Source organism: Caretta caretta, chromosome 3, assembly GCF_965140235.1.
Source record: "Caretta caretta isolate rCarCar2 chromosome 3, rCarCar1.hap1, whole genome shotgun sequence".
Taxonomy (NCBI): Eukaryota; Metazoa; Chordata; order Testudines; family Cheloniidae; genus Caretta; species Caretta caretta.
In genome coordinates, this window is record NC_134208.1 from 139,158,989 (window position 1) to 139,179,938 (window position 20,950).

Below are 20,950 nucleotides of genomic sequence, written 5' to 3' on the forward strand. Positions count from 1 at the left end.
TTCCAATTCAGCAGTCTCTCGTTGGAGTCTGTTTTTGAAGTTTTTTTTGTTGAAGAATAGTCACTTTGAGATCAGAAATCGAGTGTCCAGAGAGATTGAAGTGTTCTCCGACTGGTTTATGAATGTTATATTTCTTGACATCTGATTTGTGTCCATTTATTCTTTTACGTAGAGACTGTCCAGTTTGCCCAATGTACATGGCAGAGGGGCATTGCTGGCACATGATGGCATATATCTGTGCTGGAAATGGCCCACCTTGATTATCACTTCAAAAGGTTTTTCTCTTCCCCCCGCCCCACTCTCCTGCTGATAATAGCTCATCTTAAGTGATCACTCTCCTTACAGTGTATATTTTTTCATGGTCTGTGTGTATATATAAAATCTCCTCACTGTACTTTCCACTTTATGCATCCGATGAAGTGAGCTGTAGCTCACGAAAGCTTATGCTCAAATAAATTGGTTAGTCTCTAAGGTGCCACAAGTACTCCTTTTCTTTTTGCGAATACAGACTAACACGGCTGCTACTCTGAAACCTGTAAATAAAGAGTAAGTCAATCGAAACCAATGTGAAACTAGTGCAAGGAGAAGTGAGAACAGAATCAGACTCTCAGCATAGTTTGCAAAAATGCAGGTTGTAAGTTTTTTCCTCTTAATAAAAATTATACTTGCACATGTCTGCTTATCTGCCTCTGGTCTCTTCAGTTCCTTGATCAGTAACAGGATTAACCTACCACAGTTCTTAGCTGTAGTTTGATTTCTATATTTGGGAGGGCAAGGAGCCTAATGCTATTAATAATATAGGTCTAACTTCTGGATTTACCGCTTGTTAGTGGAACTTAAAATCAGAAATAAGTTTATGTGCATTATTTAATCACCCTTAATTTTTGTGTTTTAACTTCGCCATTTGCCATGTTTACCAGATACCACTTAAAAAAAGAACAAACAAACAATGTTGGACAGAACCGAGCACTTTTATGTAACTAAACCATGTATTCCTGGTTTTAGAGATACATAAACATGTAATGCACACCTCAAACAAATCCATCGCCAAAGCCTGTCCCCTTTGCCCATCCGCCTAAGCACATTCCAGTCACATTTAACCTTCCCTGTTCACTCTGTTGCTCACCCGGGCTTGACACAGGCAATGCTGTACATGGCACAGAGGCTTGGGAAGCAGCTCAGATCTTATGTTCACTGCACAATATTACCAGTGCTGCTTAGAATGTCTGTGTTTCTGGGACAAGTTGCTTATTTTCTAGGCTACTAAAATTGTAATGGCTCCAAGCTGAAGCCCTGCTGTGAGAGTTGGGAGCTGCTCTCTGCCCTCATCTTACAGATCCCACATGGAGAAAGTTACCTGAACCCACAGAGCTCCTGGCATTGCTGCTTCCCACCAGCATGCAAGAGCACTGCGTGCATGTGTGGGAGAAGGTTTGTGCCACAGGAGAGTGAGAAGAGGTGTGATTCATCTTATCAGTGTGTGTTCTCTCTCTAGATTCTGTAAGTGGCTATTGTGGGGGTGGGGTGTTGCGGAGTTGCCCTGTAGTTCTGGTTGCCATAATCTTGCCTTGTGGAGGGGGATGCCTTTTTTTAAAAAATTGCATTTCAAAGTTGGTAACCCTATAGAGGGCTGGGGTGGCAAGCAGCAACACCAGGAACTCTGTGCGTTCAGGTCAGTTTCCCCATCTGGGCTGTACTGTGAGGCATCAGGAACTTCTCTCCTGCCCTCCCCTTATACAGCCCACATAGGGAAACTGACCTGGATGCACAGAGCGCCTGGCATCACCGCTCGGCCCTCCCACCTAATGTTCCTCCATGGGGAGGAAGCAGGACCAAATAGAAGGGAGAAATCTGGTTACCCCCCCCCCCGCCACCACCAAGTTTGGGGGGGCAACACTCTGCCTATGCTGCCACTCCCCACCAGCAGCCTCTGCTAGTACATAAGTAAAGGGTTCACTTACTCATCACAAAAAAAGCAACCCTTGTTTGACCTGAAATTACTCCATGAGCTAATAAAAGTCCCTTCCAGGAGCAGAGATACAGAAAAATAAGATACATTTTCCCCAAGGATGATGAAAATACCTAATGGGATGGATCTCCAACAGTTATGTGGTTTCTCCACAATTGAAATTTTCCACAGGAACATTTTTCAATTCTCTTTTGGGAAAAATCTTTACAAAATATTTCATTTTGGGAACCCCAGCAAACAGCCTCCTGGGATCTGTAAATCAGGTACCCCATGCCCCCATCTCCTTTGTGGGCTGGGCTCCCCAGATGGACTACATCTCCGAGGATACAGTACAGCCTCTCCTCCGGCTGAACCATTGTGACTCACTATGGGAGTTCCATCATCACTGTGCATCATGGGAGATGTGGCCCAGCCCAGGGACCAAGCCTATACCTGAGGGGGATGAGGTACACAAACTGCAACTCCCACAATGCATTGTGGCAGCTCTGGTAGATGCAGTTCAATGTTGAACTGACCCAAAATGAAATACTTCAGTTTGGGAATGTCATGGCAGGCCAACGGCAGGGAGGAGGCACGTCCAGACTACCGTGCGCTCTGCCAATTCTCTCCTTCCCAGAACTTGTACACAGCCAAACAAGCAGTATCAGAGTAGCTCTAACTTACAACTAGGGCTAGGCTGACTCTGGCTTCTCCTGAATATGTGGAAAGCAAAGATGATGTAAACCACTTTTGTCTGCTCGGTCCTATGTTCAGCACAGGAAGTGAGCAATTGAGAATCAGGGATTCTTTTTTTTAATTTATAAAGGGATATTCTTTTCAAAACAGAGATTGAAACACAGTCATTCCCCACTAGTTCAAATACTATGAAAATGAATACAAGTGCAATGGTCCAAAAGATATTTCATCTACTATACTTAAAAGCTTTCTAAACAACACAGAGCTATAATATAGACATGTCAGAAATATGTTCATTTCACTCTTTGATGTCCTTTCTTCTACAAAAGGACTTGTGTTATTTGTGTGCCTCAAGAGGCCAAAAAAATTAACAACATATTTCACAGCTAAAAACATTTAGACTGGCACGCACGTGGGTATAATATGGAAATTTGTATGATCATGTAGTGCAATTCTGTTCTCTCTGCTACCCCATACTGTAAATACACAATATCCTATCTGTCTACTGTATGTACAGTACATATGGGTAAAATTCAAAGAAACATTGTATGGCTTTTTCTGAAATACAGACTGTAAAGAGAACATTTCAAATACAAATCTTCTTAAATAAACCATGGCAAAATGCACGAATAAAATATAAGGACATTCTATTTTGGGGAGGTCTAGTGACAAACCACATCGTCCGAGCTCTCATGATAATCTCTCAACACTGGGCTAAATTCAGCCTCTTGTAAGAATTTTGTTCAGGTCTCTAAGATAGAATGTGGGTTCAGAGCTATTGTGTTAACTACTTCTGAGTGTGACGAAACAAGCAGCTGGACTCGAGCTTTGCTGCAAAAGGCCAGTGGGGTACTGAAAGACTTTTCTCACACTCGCGTTTTATGTATAATAAGGGAGCTAAATTAGGGATGTGTCCCAAAGAATTGTGGTTGGGATTTTCCAAGCAGGCTGTGGATGTATTTTCCATCACAATTAACAGGAGGTATGAGAAAATGTGTTACTTACATTGGGCGTCGGCTGTCTTGTCAATTTCATGGCTCCAGGCTGGAGTCAGGAAATTGAGAAGAAAGCTGGGCTGCTAGAGTCCGGCTACACCCGCTTCCCCACTCCCAGCCAGGCTGCTGCCCAGAGGCTCCCCACTCAGGGAAGCCTGGAAACTGCCCGCCTCTCCCCTGCTCTCAGCTAGGAGCCAGGAGGTGAGAAGCCTGCAAACTGCCCGCCACCCCTAGCCTGCTGGAGAGCCAGGGGAGGGTGGGGCAGCTGGACTCCCGGCAGTGAGCGGTGCAGAGCTGACAGCCTGGGTTCTCAGTTCCCCACACTGCCCCTCTTTAGTTGATGGAAGTGTTCCTGGTGAGAACATGCACCACCAACAGAAGGAGGGTAGTGTGGACATCAGCCACCGCAGTAATTACTGTGGTGGCTGTAAGTCGACCTAACATAGGTCGACTTAGGGCTGTAGTGTAGATGTGCCCTAAAAATCACTTAGATGGCTACGTCCCATTTTCAAATGTGACTTAAGCACTTAGGAACCTATGTCTCACTGAAAGACACTTTTGAAAACAGGACTGTCATTGGAGTCACTTAAGCTTTCCAGCACCAGGTGGAGAAACACAAATACTTTTAAAAATCTGGCCTAACTGACTTGCCCAAGGCTCACACCAGAAGCCTCCAGCAGACCAGGTAGCTGAATCTGAGGCTAGCCCCCTAACCATTCAGTCACCATTCCTTCTCAGCTCACAAGCCCACCTCAAAAATCTGTGCAGGACAGCAAGGTGGGAGAAAGTGGGGGGGGGGGAGGGGGAGAAAGGGGAAGAAGGCTCCTTATGCACTGCCCAGTCTCATGCATCCCCTCAGACTTAAAATTGAGCCTTTACACATTGCTCAGAGGATGTGCTAGCATCAAAATGCATCTGTCTGGAATATCCAGGATTCTGTGTCCTCACAAAAGCAATAAGGCTCCTTTGGTTAAGTTATCCACATATGGAGCCTTTATTAGAAGTTAGGCATACAGGGAAGGCAGGGCTAATGGACACATTTTAAGTAAACAAAGTAAGCTGATAGGGGAAGGTGACCCAGACTGAGAGGCGATGTTGTAGTGATTCTTTGGTGGCGATATTTTGCTACTTGATTCTCTAATACAACATGGGTCTAATCCTATAAAGAAAAACAACAACAGGAATGTGACAGGGAAAGTAGCCAAAGATCCAAGCCATTAGCAGGTATCAGAGAGTACCCCTGTAACAGGAGCCAGTGAAAGCTACGTATGTACAACCAGCCTCTTTGCAGCTATTATCCAACACAAATAGTTGCAGTCTGAAAAGCAGATTAAAAAAAATCTGTCTAACGTTCCTTTTATTTCAGCTGGCCATCCCTAACTGTGACTCCATATCAGTGAAATAGTCGCACATCATGAGAGGATTTAAACAGAGTCTCTGTCTCAACACAGCATGAGGACAAAGGTTACAAAATAGTGACAAAGCTAAATCATCCCTAAAGGATAAAGTTACTTATTCACTATTGACTCATCTGCCAAGAACTAAAACACACAATTAATACTTCCAAAGCTTACTCCATTTGAAAGCTATCATCAGCTAAAACTGAGTTAGTTTTCTTTTCTCACACTAACCAAGCAGGCCTTCTCAGTAATGGATCCTACTTCATTTTCTCATCAATGTATATTAATAAGAACTGGTGAGCTAATGGCAGGTGGTGGGTATGCCTCCTCTCCCTCCCGGGGGAAATGACGTATCTTTAGATGTGGTTCGATCTATATATCCACTTAGAGCTAGACATCTTGAAATAAAGAAGTGAGTGACAGCTAACAGGTATTTCCTAGGAAATGTATTCAGCTAGGATAATGACCTCTCTCTGAATCAAGAGCTCAGTGATGGAGTGAGTGGAGTAGTTTTATTTTATTTAAAATGCTAAAGGGACAATCTCAGGTTAAAATCATATTGGTATATAAATGGATTCTCTTACTAATAACCCCTTAGAATGTTAAAACTGTAAAAATCAAGTTTGTTTTTCACTCTTCACATTTGTTTACTTTTTGCAATTCTATTTATTTTCATTTGTCTAAAAACGCAAGGCTTAATTAGATTTATTTTCAACTAATTTTCTGGCTCTCAGGCACTGATTGGATATTACAGTGTTTGGGTTGCAAATACTGCAAGAGAAGGTCATTAACTCTAAAAAAAAAAAAAAAAGCCATCTGCATTTAAAAAAAATTGAAACAGTTCTGCTGATCTTGATTTTTGTAAATGAGAGTTTTACACAACCTACATTTTTGGACAAATGTGCATCCCTTGAATTTTCCTAACCTCCTCTTAAACAGACGTTCTCCGAGATTTCCAGAAAGAACATACACTTCAGACTAGTCATGCTATCCACAGAATGCCTTTTCTGCTCCATGCAAATAAAGATGAAAGTGCATTTATCCTACTACAAATAAGGTGACTCTCAAAGAAGTCAGAAGTGCTAATTTCAGCTCTTTAGACCACCTCTACTTAGGACGCCTTTCACTGAGCAACTTCATGTCTCAAAATATCTATGCTGGTCTCAAGCAAATGTGGGGTTAGATTCCAATCTTACACCAGTATAAATCTGCAATAAAGCCACATAAACTGATGGAATTTTTCCAGATTTAAAGCAGCACAATTCCTATTAAAATCTGAGATTTTATATAGTTGCTATGGGATGAATATGCTTTAGATTTCAAAAGTTATCTGTTTGTACACAATATGGTCAGTTGGGAGCTTCCTTTTTTTCCTCCTATTTTGTGGAATAGTGAAGTATACATATCCTGTAATTAAGTATCTGAAAGATGGAACACTATATAGTAGTTCATTAAAAACAATTACTTTTATTCCCAGTTTATGTACTAAATGTTATATCACCACCAAAAACAGAGAACTGGATATTAGTACTACTTACCTTAGTACAAAAAAACCAAAACATCTTATAAGTGACTACTGAGGACAAACTACAATGGAAAACCTGGACTACATCTGATCAGAAACAACTTAATAATGGAGAAGAGCAGATCAGCACATAGTCGGTGGAATTTTCTACTGTGTTTAGGTCCATCATAAGCCACATACATAACTTAAACAACAATGAAGTCTTCCAACATAATTCATAAAATGGGTTTTAAGGGAGGCACACACATTATTCTGGCCCTCTGCACAGGGATGAAATTTATCCAGTATTTAGAGCAACCTGACAAATTTGCATGGATATCCACACCGCTAAACTTTTTAGTAAATCAAAACGTTTTTTTTTTTGTTTTTTTTACACACATACCTACCAGGTTGTGCCTACCTATTTGTATGTTCTATGTACCCCATTGTAGTGATCAGTTAACAAGTAGATGATAATAGGGAATGTCTTTTTTTTTTAAAAAAATGACTAATGACATTAAATGTTATGGGGGACCAGAATGTTTGTTCTTTGGAGGGCCTCTCTCACACACACACACAAAAATCACAGAATTAACCTGTTTTGTTGTTCAGAAAATCTGGTCAAGTTAATCTTTGATTTGTCCCTCCTCAAACCACTCTAACCTAATAGCTTTCATGCCTAGCAACATAGGTTCAGTGGCCTGTTCTCATACTAACTCTGCTCATCAATAATGTGGTTTTCAGATATATAGTAGTAGTTTGCACTTCTAGAGAGTGTCTTCTGTGTGAGGGTCTCAGAGTGCTTTGCAAACAATAATGCATTTAGCCTCGCAAAGTCTCTAAAAGATAGTTTCGCCAGCTGTAAAATGGGTATCATATCCTAACCACAAAGATGATAAATGACTTTCCCAAGGTCACACAAGAAGTCTCTAGTAGAGTAAGGAATAAAGCCCAAGACTTCTGTGTTTCAGCTCTCTACCTTAACCACAAACAATCTTTCTGAGGTTCAGATTCCACACTGCTATAGGGAAACGTGCTTGCACATCTTGATGCAGGACTGGAGCCTTAGATACCAAGGAAAATATCATTGCTCATTATTAAAGTGTTTAACACTTGGTATAAATCTGTGCTCTAGCTGTCTCTTAGCTATTAACAACTTTGCTGCTGACTGATATAACTGGTACATCAGACAAGGAGCGCTAACTCCAGTGCTACCCATGTACCTCACTATGCAACATTAGCACAGAACACAATTGCATAATTGCACAGAAACAGTAGATGGCCCCTATGAGCCAAATGGCTTAGTAAAACCTGAAGGGTTATATCACGGAGGTAACTGAAAGTGGATATGAGGATAGCTACTATTAACAACCACATGCATTGTAATCTCAGCCTCATATGCCAAGTGCTAGCAATTCACATCTAGTTTTTTGGTCTACCTTTTTTTTAAAACATTACTTGTTATTTTGGGTCCCTCAAATTTTGGTGCCCATCTTGAAACACTTGATAGGTGGGTGCTCAGCTCTTCCTGTGAAAATGGATTTCTTTAAAGTGTCTCCCTGTGCGCACCTAAAAATTGAAGAAACTAAAATCACTTGTCACTTTTGTGTAGGCTTTTCTGCCAATAGCAGCATGGGAAATGCTGGGGTTAATACACTGAGATTTTGAAGAGGCCTGAATTCCGTTATTAAAAAAAGATTGGACAACATCTCAAGTACCTTATGTCTTATCCATTCAGCAACAATAACAGCTTTTGTCAACCATGTCCGACTGCTAAACATGTAGTTATGAGTAAATAAAGCCAGAGGCTCCAATTTTGTTCAGATGGAGGAGCAGAACTGGCAACTTGCCGGAGCCTTGGGTTGCAATTTGCACATAATGGAGCAGATTGCAGCCATTCCTATATTTAATCTGAAAATGCAGCCATATGGAAAAGTTCAAATATGAAGCACTCCATCATAATCAAAGAAACCTGTGGCTGCCTATATTTGTAATCTGCAGGTGGAACTGCACAGGCCAAATTTTCTAAAGTGCTCAGGCCCCCGCATCTCCTGTTTACGTTCCCACATTAGATATACAGATTTTCAAATGTGCACAGCACCCAGCAGTCCCCATTCAGAACATCAGATGCCAAGCAGTAGAAAATAGGGTCCTACAAGTCCCAGAAAACAACATTCTGTCTTCATCTGAGCAATCTCACTAAAAAAATCAAAGTGAGGCCTCCAATCTCCATGAGCAGCCTCTCTGATGGCCCAGAGTTCTACAAAGTTACTAGTGTGATACCATTCATTTTGATAACCATTTTGACAAGAAAGCCTAGATCAGTCAGAGTGAATCAATAGCCCAAACCTCACCTTTACCTGGGGAAGATCATCTCTGGTCAAAGATTCTGCATATCGCCAGAGTCTGTTTCAGGTGAGCATGATCAGTCTAGATCAGGTTATTCTTCTCCTTATTACAAGTGACTTATTGAGACTGAGGAAGGTCTCTTCAGGCCTGGTTCTCTAAGGAAGATCCTTGATTTACATGCAATTTGCTGAATGTGGAATGTTCAGAACAGAGCTTAAAAAAAAACCCACCAGGTTACTATCTGCTATACGCTGACATTAAAGAGACTATGGCACTCTCCATAAGAGTAGGTTTCAGAGGAACAGCCGTGTTAGTCTGTATTCGCAAAAAGAAAAGGAGGACTTGTGGCACCTTAGAGATAAATTGGTTAGTCTCTAAGGTGCCACGAGTCCTCCTTTTCTTTTTCCATAAGAGTAGGGATTTGTCCATCACCAAAAAGATCTCCCCTCTCCTGACTTCTCCCACCATTACGTAGTGCATACACTGTGAACCAGTAGTCTGCCTGGCTGCTGCTTTGCTAGATAATCACCTTACCATGGACATAAGCAGCACATCAGGGCGGAGATTCCTGTGTGTATTAATGCCTTCATCCTACAGTCAGTCATTCTACTGTCCTTATAATAGTGCTTTCTACTTGGGAAGGCCCATTGACAACTTGGGTACTTCGCAATAAACTTGGTAATAAGTGTTTACTGAATTTGTGAAGTACATGGGCATTGGGAGGGCTGGGGGGGAGAATGAAAAAGCCCTACATAACCAAAATTATTATTACTGCTAAAATCATCTTGTTTCTGCATTCCCATCACCACTGATGTGTATGTAGGAAGTTACGTGGGACATTTCTGAGGAATTTTACCTAATCACATTTTACCGATTCTCAAAGTTATGCCCATTTATACATACAAACGTTTGATGACTTAACACTGTGCATTTGAGAATAGAAAAGAAGTCCTATGGCCTTATCTTTCTTTTAGAATTCACTCTCTATTTCACATATTGGCCACTGCACAAATAAACAATCATTAATAACTACAAGGCTGGACAGCCATTGCTTCCCAACAGAACAGCCTGCCAATACTCTGTGGATCTGGAGATATATTGCTGTTCCTGCTTCCTCCAGGAAATCTTTTCCAAGGACCTACACCCTAGTCTAGCTTACTCAGATTCTGAAAATTGTTGTTTATGACTGTGGCTACAATCCTTGACCCAAGCAGCACTGCCAGGAATTAAACCACAGTCTATAGAGAGCAACAAGATCCATAAGCTAGAGTTTTCTAGCATTATTAGTCTACTATATGAGAGTGCTAATTCTAAGACAAACGAGAGAGCTATGCCAGGATAATACTTCAGATGCTGCAAATCATGTTTATATTGTTAAACCTTTTAAAGTCTGGCATACTTTTAAATGGATAGCATACCTGTTAGTAGGATAAAGTCCGAACTGCTAAATAAATAAAATGATGAATATCCTAATACAGCTGGGCAGAGTGTTCCTGCAAGCATAATGTACATATATCAATTTCCTACTGAGCTAGCCCTGACTTTCAAATTTCCTTTAATCCTCTTATAGTAAACACAGTGCAGCTCTCTGGCAAACAACTGTAAAATTCTGCCTGTAATATCATATTTGTCTGAAACAAAACCGTGAGCACAGAACGTGGCTTGACTTGGAATGGCACAATAAACTGTTTTCCAAAGAAACTTAATTTTTAGACAATATTACATTTTAAACCAAAAAAAAAAAAAAACCACACACCAAGGCACATTTTACAAAGGGCAGAGTGATTATTTTTGATAAGTATTCCAGATTGTATTAATGTACAATATTTTTAAAGGCAACTACAGAAACACTGAAATTGTCAACATTTTCTAGCTAGAAGCGCTGTACCTGGATTAAAGGATAATAACTGGCACCTTCTCAAAATTCCATATCCAATCATATATAGCAGCCTGTGACAAAGCTTTTTGCTCAGTGTTGCCCTATAAAGAAGAAACGTAAGGAGAAGAGGATATTTTTAAATTAAGGAAGCCAAGAGGGATATATTTTGGTCCAATTTGTATTTAAAATCTCTCATAGTTTAGAATGAATTTCTGATAGACAAAGGTGGAATTTATCTTAGAATTTTAAACAAAGACCTAAATTCATACCTGGTATCATTTCATTTAAGACAGTAAGGTGAATTTGGACTATAGTGTCCATGATCTGAAGCTATTCTTCTGCCTTTGACTTTTCAATCTCGGATGAAGTGTTGCATTTGCTCAACTGTCTTAAGTGATCTGGCAAGGAGAGGGAGTCATTGCAGAAAAGAGAAGGTTTAGACAAAACAAATACACAAACACACACTGCACATTTCCAGCATTTTCACTGGTCTCCCTGCTATTTTTGACTAAAATGAGTTTTCTTTCATAATCTATGTATGTGACATCTAAAGTCTTTGGTTACAGATAGGCTTGTGATGTCATAAATTCTACATTAGGAATTCACTTCGGGATCAATTTAGAGTGACGGATGGAAACGTCTGGGAAAGAGTACATTTCTCCTTCTGTGTCTACATATGTTATTTATAAAGTGCCTATAGCTTTGTCTAAAATTTGTAAGCGTCATTATTTGACGAATAAATGGTCCAAACTTGCTTCATTGAAGTCTATGCCAAAATATCCATGGTCATCAGTAGGGAACCATCAGGCCCAACGTGTCAATTCTCTCCCCGGTGTAAGCCCCACTAACTGCAATAGGCTTTCACCAGGGATACTTTTAGTCAAAATCTGAATGATAATTTCCCAATAAAAACCATGTGGCTGATAAACGGATCTATCCAATAATGCATGTATTTGAACATATTTTATCATATTTTCATTTGACACACCTCCTTGTTCCTAGGACCAGCATTCCAACCTGATGCCCAGCTGCTGGTGCCCAGTGCATTAATAGGTCAGAAACTGGCACAAAGGAGGTGGGTCATGTAAGAAGTGCATGCCTGAACTGAAGGCATAGGTCAGCAGAAAGTTGGGTTGGTATATATTTTGTATATGAGTTTTTGCCTCCTCTGACAACCCCTCTCTGACCTGCTCACCAAAATCTTAACATTGTTAGTTTCCAGATATCATCCACATGGAGATTGGCCAGTGTCCTGATGTTTATGGGCAGCAGATTCTGCTTCATTTCAATCCAACTGGTTTTGGCTTCACTGGAAGCAAGATCTGGCTTTACCAGGGAAAACTGTTTCTTGTCAGGATTATTTCTATAGTACACTGACAACACTTCTGTTTATCTTTCATTAGTGCGAAAGCAAAATATCAGACATTGCTTTACTACCCTTAAGTGCTATTATTATAGCAAGGTAGCATAGAGGATAACTCGGGGTTGTAATCCATGATAGACCTCCACACAAACAAAGAAAGGCAGCTAGTTTTCAATGGATTATAAGATTAAGTTCCTTTAGACTTCAGAATCACAGTTCTAGCACTGGGTTGAATAATATTTTTCATGTCAACAATGTTTGTACAAGACAAAGTCAACTAAGCATTTTGCATGAGCTCTCGGGTGTTCTCTGTTTTCTTTTTCACCTCACTGTTTAAATAAATTATAAGAGAAGAGAGCTTTAATGTTGCACTGCTGATAAATCCATAGCATGAACGTTATATTTGTGCTGTGGTGATCACACACTAGAGAAAGCGGTTTTCAAAAAATGAAATTTTGGGGGTAAATACCGTCTTTTCTTAGGGTATTTCAATTATCCTCATTTCTGTCTTTAGAACTGCTTTCTTAGTATGCTATAACCAGAGATAACTGATCTTTAGGAGGGTTACTGTACTTGGAATATTAGAATTTTAATTTCCTTTGGTTTTCCTTATAACTGGATGAATGTCTTCAAATAAATGTCTCCTAAATATTGATATTAAAATAATCTGAAATGGCAGAGGAGTTTATTATTTCATTCCTTTGAAGATGACGTGCATATTAAAATTAATATGACAATGGTGATGCAGTATCCAGGGAAAGCAGACTTTGCTAAATCTTCCAGTACCTTAGCAATAACTTCGCATTTGTCCCTGTCTCACTCTTATAAAGACCAATGTTAAAAAAAAAAAAAGGGGGGGGGGGGGAGTCAGACCAGGGAAGAACAAACAAGTAGGCTTTCTATGGAAATAGCATGTGGAATAGTCTTGCAAGGGTAGCTTAGGTAACTACACCATTTATGATATTTAAATGTAGATTGTGTTATGTTTTCATACACAAGTAGCAAAGCAGACTAACACTACAAGAAATAGTTCCTATAAGAGAGCACAGTGCATCCTCTGAAGCAGGCTGCAGCAATTCTGAGAACAATGGGAACGGAGCAGATGATCTCTAGTCATAGAGCTGTTCCATATTGAACGTCTATGATTTTGCAATTAGTGAATTATAATTCCTAGGAATAGTCAGTCCAGTCATTCTGGCATTCTTAGGGCAACTATGAGGCTCTGCACTGACTTCTCAGCTTTATATGTACAACTTATACCTGGGATATAGTGGAGGGTATATGCACAGTAGGTACAATACAGATATTTTGAAGAAAAGACTATACCCACTATTTCACAGCATGACAGCTGTCCTCTGCTGCTGGATTAAAATGGTTTTGGTCCCCTAATAATAGGGCTGGTCAATTTTTGGTGGAAATATCCAGTTTTCATTTTTAATAAAAAGACCTCAAATATCTCAAAACCAAAATGTTTTGCGTTTATGGCTGAAAACTGAAAATTTTCAAATCTGAAATGCCACCACAGGGCCTTCTGGGAGTCGTTGTTCGGAGGACCTCATGACCCCAACTCTCCACTAGGGTCCACACTCTGCAACCAGACCACCTCTCTCATGATGTGCTACAGCCAGGAACCCCCCCAGTGCACTGCAACAGCTCATAAAGCAGGGAGGCCATGCTGCATCATGGGTGACATAGTCCAGCCAGGGATCTTGGACTGTAGGATAGAATGGGGTATGAGGCAACCAAAGTAAACTTCCAATAGGCACCATGGCACATTTCTGAATAGAAATTTTCAGTGTTCTGTCAAATTTTTCCAACATTTCCAAATTTATATTTTTGGGTGTTGGCCAATATTTGTTAGGTTAGATTTTTCACTTAAAAAAAATCACAAAAATGTGTATGAAAAAAATATCTCACCAGCTCTCCAACAGCAGGATCTTGCATGAAGGGTGGGACAGGAATACAATTAAAAAGCAGTGAATATAATTAAAAAGCTTCTACCACTGGCTATGGACTAAGGATGACAAGCAAACCAACAATCACTTAGTCAGTCTTCCACTCACAATCCCAAATTCTATTTTTACACTCCCAAGACAAACACAGGACATCACTGTTCAAATAAATTCTTACTATATTGCTCGTCATCTAGCAGATTTACCTGCTGCCAGACAATGCATCTGAAGTCTTAGACCAGAGTAATTCATATCAAATTTTCTACCCTTTTAGCAGTGGGGAAGAGATGTGTGTGCAGAAGTGGGACAGGGAATGTGAAGAAGGCAGCTGCGACAGCTGCAGGCTCCTGTTCTGCTAACCTGGCAAAAACTCTTCCATAAGAAGAGGCTCGGTGGACAGTTGAGCAAGACCCAGGGGGTAGCCACGCTCTCTGGGAAGGGAGCCTAGAGTCTGCAGCAAGTTTCTAGGGCTCCATGCTTGTCTGATCTGCATTGATTCCCCCAGATGTGCAGCTGTAATAAGGAAGCAAATAGCACCATGATGTATAATCCTGTTGTGCTGTTTTGGAGGAGAATAGTGGGGTCTGATCCACAAAGGCGTGCAGTTCCCCGAATTCAGCAATAGATCCACAGGATTTGGTTTTGAGTTTCCTGCAGACTCCTTAACTATATAGCATCAGGGGAATCCACCAGGTGTTTGTAAATAATTTTCTCCTGCTGTGGTTTTGTTTACCCCAAATGGAGTTTATCTGGGTCTAGTGGGTTTACACCTTCATAAATTCTATCCTTGGAATCTAGATTTAGCTTTGGCCACCATTAGTCAGTATTTCCCTGGATGCTCAATGGACATCTCAGATATATTTTTTTCATTCAAATCTTTTCCATCTGATGCAGCGGAAGCAAAATAGTTTAAATCCCTTCTAACATAATAAACATTGCAAATTAAGTAGATCTTAAAGAGGGATGGAAGAGTGACTCAGGGCACCCGAAGCGACTGAATGTATAAGTCTGGAATACAGAGGACTACATCCTGTATTGCAGGTTAATGGATTTTCACTTTGTGCATTTTTTCTATCTTCATTGTGATCAGATTTGACTCCTCCACATAAGCACTTAGATATCTTCCTATGGAAGTGTGAAGTATTAACTGTCATTAACAGATAAATCCTCTTCCCTGTGCAAAGCCCAAGTGACCGAGCATTGTGTAAGAGGTTACTGTGGCAATCTATGAGGGTTGGGGGGAGTAGAATCTACCCCATTCCTCCCCCAAATGCAACATGCCAGCAGATCTACAAAGTTCGCCAGCAGATCTACAAAGTCACAGATACATTGTCCATGTCTTTACACTAAGCCCCTCTCTATTCTAACATGTACAGAACACTCCTAGCATATTGGCTTTGGACACTCCGAGGGCATTCAGTGTCCTCAGTCATCCCCTCTTCATATGCTGCAAAAACACACTGGTGCTGCTGCATTCAGGATCTTCCATGGAAGTAGGAGTATTATTCCTGTGAGGAAACTGAGGCATGGAGAGATTAAGCCCCTTTCTCAAGGTCTGTGGCACAAACTGGAATGGAACCCAGATGTCCTGAATCCCAGCCCCAGCCTGGTATGCTGACCACTAAACCTTACTTCTGTTAAATTAAGAAATGAATAGTGCAATCTAACTTTTTTTTTTTTTTGCTACCAAAAATTGTCACTTTCCACCTCTCTCTAATTTTAATGTTTAAAAAGGAAGGCATTCTAAGAAATATACTTCAAGGTTAACAATAAAAATATGATCAACAGCAGACAGCTTTAGCAAATATTTTGGACAATACTTGCTTCCTGGCTTTAGACATTAGGAAGAAAATAAATCCCCTACAGAAACACAGTACCTATATCTTATATACATTGGTGGGAAGTAAATGAGCCTGAAGTGATGTTCATTTCATAGTGGTATTGAATGCAGTAGCCTTGAAGTGCTTTGATATGAAGAGTGCTAATTAGGGCTCAGTGAGTGAATTCTGCTTGTTCTTGCACCTGTTGCTTGTTATTCAACAGGATTGTTTAGATTCCTAATCTAAGTTTTCGTTACAGAAACTACTCTTTCCACTGTTATTTGTGCAGTTAAACTTTTAAAACTGAAGTTCAGCCAACTGTGTTCAACAGGACTTTAACTTCAGCTTTTCTTTTTTGCTTTTTTGGGGGGGGATGGGGGAAGGGGGCTCTTGAACACAGAAGGTTTAACTTGTTAGGAGCTGTTAATTTTGTCCTCTAAAATCCACCAGAAATAAAATTATATAATCACTTTTACAAACCTGTACTAAAAATAGGAGTAGCTCAGCCAAATGCCATTGCAATTTTTTTTTTAAGACCTGGGACTCCAATTTTGTCAGAGGTATGGAAATGCAAATATTTCTGTTGCTTTATCAGACAATCAAGCAGGATCTCACTGCAAGACAGACATGGGTTTGTATTTGTATAATCCTCATTCGCATGGGGGTGGGGGTGGGGGGGGGGAATACTGCATATGTATTTCTAACTCATGACTATAAAAAAATAATACTATTTGTACTTGGAGCTGATCCCTCATGGGGTTTCATAATCACAAACCATAATTAACCCAAAGCAAAGAAAGAAAGGTACAAAGGGGCACAGGTTTCAGCTAGGGATTTTTTCATGATACTTAAACCCAAAGGATTTTTTTTAAGCCATGCAGTTAACTTATCTTAGAATCCTGTTCAAAATAAAACCTAGATCTAGAGACACCTGATAGCTTGCTCATATTAATTTAGTTACATGCCTCATGGGAACTTGCCACATTTAAAGGACATATGAGCACAATATATGATATTCAGAAAATATTAAGCTATTACTTTAAAATGATGACACTGCTACTTACTTTGCCCTGCAGATCATTTCAAATTGAATGTGCTAAAGCTGGGCCATTAAGTTTTCACAAGGATATAACTATTGCATACACAGAATCACTTTAAAATAGGGAAAAGCTACAATCTGTTTTTTTCCCCCACTGATTATTGTGATTCTTCTTGAACTGTGCAAATTTAATACAGGAACAAGTATTGTTTCCTCCAAATCTGCAGGATGAATTGAGAGATGAGGTGTATTTTTTCCTCCTTTCTAAATAGGAGTAGAAAATGACAGAACTTTAAGGGGAAAAAAATAATTCCTGCAAAATAAATAACAATGCCTTATAAATGTGCAGTAACTAACATCAAATTCTTCTGCTTCAGATAAGCTATGATGATCTCCATACCTGCAACCAGCTGAGGGGTTTTCTTCAGTTCCCTGTATCCTGGAGGTTATTTTATATCCAATGGAGTGATTAAGTGTGGTCTCCCTCTGCTGCTTTCAGTTCTGACTCAACCAGGCTGCTGCAGATGCCCATAAGAGCTCAATTTAAAAGAGCTGCGAATGAAGAGAGCACGCCTTGCTTTGCAGGGTCTCAGGCTAGCTTTGGTGCAGATATGAAAGGAACACTGGAGGCTCAGCACTGACTCTTCTCAGGCACTGCGTGGGGATATCATCAAAGACTAAGCTTTCTATTGGCTCTGATCACCAAACAAATCACACCAGCCACCCCCTGCCTCCACCCGCCCCCCTCTCCACTCAGCGCTTGTTTCTCATCTAACCCACAAACATTACAGCTACAGACACTTCAGTGGCTTGCTGTGTTTCTGCTTTCCTCCTTCCAGGCTGTGGATTTACAACCTTGTGGTCAGCTCTACCATTTTTTTTTTTTTAATCAGACTTCCAATCCAAGCCCTCCTGTTTCTGTAGGGAAATCCTCCCTGTACTAACCCACCGAAAAACAGCCCCTTTAGATCTTCTTCCTTTTATTGAAGGACCTGCAATGTTAAGAATACATGAAGATTGTGATTGTGTGCAATGCTTGACATTCGAATACATTAGTTTTCTTGAGTTTTTTTTTTTTAAAGTCCCTTACTTGTAAAATTAAAAGTTTGCAGAGCCTAATTACCTGGGGAATAAAAAGGTGAAATCTTCAGCTGAGGCAGAACAAAGTCCTCATTACCTGTGCTTTCCTTGTAGAAGTTGGGCTATTATTCCAATATTTGTTTACTGAAGGAAAGGAAGCCATTTATAATCTGCATCAAATCAGCCATTTACACAGAAAAAGAAACCATGATGCGAAAGCGCTTCTTCCCTGGGTCTGAATTTATTTAATCAGAGCAACTGAAATGACTCCTGCTTCCTGCTGGAATGTTGGGGCTGCTCTTTCTTTCACAGGATGGGTCACGGTGGCTTGTGGGGTAGGATTCTTTTGCAACCAGGGTTTGTGCACAGTTTTGGGTTCAATTCTGAGTCCTTTCTTCTGAGAAAACTGACAGTCCTGTGCCTTTAGTATGACCCTATTTTTAAACAAGAATATAGTCGACACAGATAAATAGGTTGTTTTGGGTTCTCTCGGTGCAGGAAGATGTTGTAACATTTCCTGTTAACATGCTGGCACAGTTGCATATGAAAATTAGGGAGAACAGAATGTATCCGTGATAACAGATGCATCCTTAATTTAGGCTATGACACACACTTGACTGGGGCTGTTGAATTAAGTAAGATGCATTGGTTGTCATTAAAAGTCACCATTTACCCAAATTTAGCACACCATGGCACCTGAAATACAGGGAAATAGAGTTCCTGGCATACACCTGTATGCTAACGGTGGGAAAATGCTGAGTCTGAAATGGTGCCCTCTGTAGCACTTATTTCAGCGGTTACTCTTTAGTGATCAGACTGTTGGATAGTCTTCCTCATTCACTGTTCAGTAGGTATATCATTTGTCTCTTTTGGGTGTACTAAATTTTTTGATAAACTTTGTTTTTTTTCTGGCAAAAGTCAGAAAAATAAATATAGGAAATAGAAGTACTGAGAAAATTTTAAAATAGAGATATTAAGAAAAAACTACACTGGGATTTCATTCACCACTGGCTACAATATCGCTGAACTCAATGGAGTTGCTCCACTGTAAAACAGAAATAATTCAGAAATTCATCAGGTCCTTTATTATTAATTATTTTATTTATTGCCTATCTTCCGCTCAATGGATAAAATTAAGTTATGAGCCTGGAGCCAAAGATGCATTTCCAGCAGCCTGGCTGACAGCACCTGGAACAGTTACATCAGCAGCACATCTGGACAGTGGCCACTGCTCATCTCTATGCCCCAGCTCACACTTATATTTCCTTGTTACTTCAAGAACAGCTGTATTTCTTCCTTCATGTGACTGTTTCAAATTACAGTATCTTCCTTTCTCTTCTTTATTTCCCAAGTTACACAACAGTGAGTGTTCTGAACTGTCCCATTTTAAATGCAACAACTTCTCTTTCAGATCCTCCTGTGCTTGCCTCTGTGGACCAACTCTCCCCAAACTACCTTTAAACTGAGCAAAGCTTACCGTATCATCCTCATGCATGAATGATACCATTTCCACTTTTTTCCACCTTAATGGATGGTTGGTACTTTGTTTTTCCCCCAGAAAATGATGAGCACGAGCTGAAGCAAAAATTTTCAGCCTGGCAGGCTGCTCTGATAAGATCCATTGTACCATCCCCTCCCTCAGTTCCCATTCATCTTGCTTATTGACGCTACATAGATTTTTTTCCTTATGTCTTGCCTGGCAGTGAGAAAATGCTCTGAGTCTCCTACAGCAATCTTAGTTTAGTAAATCTCTTTTGCTCTCTGATCTGACTTAAGCACTCCTTATGGTAAAATAACCTCTGACTCAACATGACTCTGTGTACCGTGTGCTGCTCTGTCCCATTGTCCATTCAACTGATGTGCTGTTGAATTCCTTTGCACTTTGACTGGCTTCCCCTCAGCCCAAGTTCATTTTAATAGCTTTTCAGCTGTCTGTTTTATTTGTGTCTGCTTAAGTGCTTATTTAATCTTTTCTTTTAAAATCTTTACATTCCCTACATACCTTCAAGGATTACAAAAACCTGTGGAAGGTCATTATAGTTATAAAATAGTTTGACTTGATAAATAGAATCATAGAATCATAGAATATCAGGGTTGGAAGGGACCTCAGGAGGTCATCTAGTCCAACCCCCTGTTCAAAAGCAGGACCAATCCCCAATTAAATCATCCCAGCCAGGGCTTTGTCAAGCCTGACCTTAAAAACTTCTAAGGAAGGAGATTCCACCACCTCCCTAGGCAACGCATTCCAGTGTTTCACCACCCTCCTAGTGAAAAAGTTTTTCCTAATATCCAACCTAAACCTCCCCCACTGCAACTTGAGACCATTACTCCTTGTCCTGTACTCTTCTACCACTGAGAATAGTCTGGAACCATCCTCTCTGGAACCACCTCTCAGGTAGTTGAAAGCAGCTATCAAATCCCCCCTCATTCTTCTCTTCTGCAGACTAAACAATCCCAGTTCCTCAGCCTCTCCTCATAAGTCATGTGTTCCAGACCCCTATTCATTTTTGTTGCCCTTCGCTGGACTCTTTCCAATTTATCCACATCCTTCTTGTAGTGTGGGGCCCAAAACTGGACACAGTACTCCAGATGAGGCCTCACCAATGTCGAATAGAGGGGGACGATCACGTCCCTCGATCTGCTCACTATGCCCCTACTTATACATCCCAAAATGCCATTGGCCTTCTTGGCAACAAGGGCACACTGCTGACTCATATCCAGCTTCTCGTCCACTGTCACCCCTAGGTCCTTTTCTGCAGAACTGCTGCCTAGCCATTCGGTACCTAGTCTGTAGCTGTGCATTGGGTTAGAATCATAGAATCATAGAATAATAGAATATCAGGGTTGGAAGGGACCCCAGAAGGTCATCTAGTCCAACCCCCTGCTCAAAGCAGGACCAATTCCCAGTTAAATCATCCCAGCCAG

At 40.5% G+C, this 20,950-nt stretch overlaps 1 protein-coding gene across 4 annotated transcripts in view; it reads right to left on the reverse strand.

Annotated features, from left to right (window-relative positions):
* GREM2 (gremlin 2, DAN family BMP antagonist) overlaps nucleotides 1–17,642 on the reverse strand; it is a 42,298-nt gene extending 24,656 nt beyond the window's left edge. The window contains exons 1-3 of one of the 4 annotated variants that reach the window (XM_048843773.2): nucleotides 17,346–17,642; nucleotides 11,041–11,169; nucleotides 10,781–10,872 (exon numbers count right to left, since the gene is read on the reverse strand). The gene's annotated coding sequence lies outside the window, so the exon portion shown is untranslated. Of the gene's footprint in view, nucleotides 1–7,982; nucleotides 8,347–10,780; nucleotides 10,873–11,040; nucleotides 11,170–17,345 lie in introns of those variants that run through there. The other 3 variants (XM_048843774.2, XM_048843772.2, XM_075126938.1) reach the window with 3 other exon arrangements.
* Nucleotides 17,643–20,950: the final 3,308 nt, after the last annotated feature.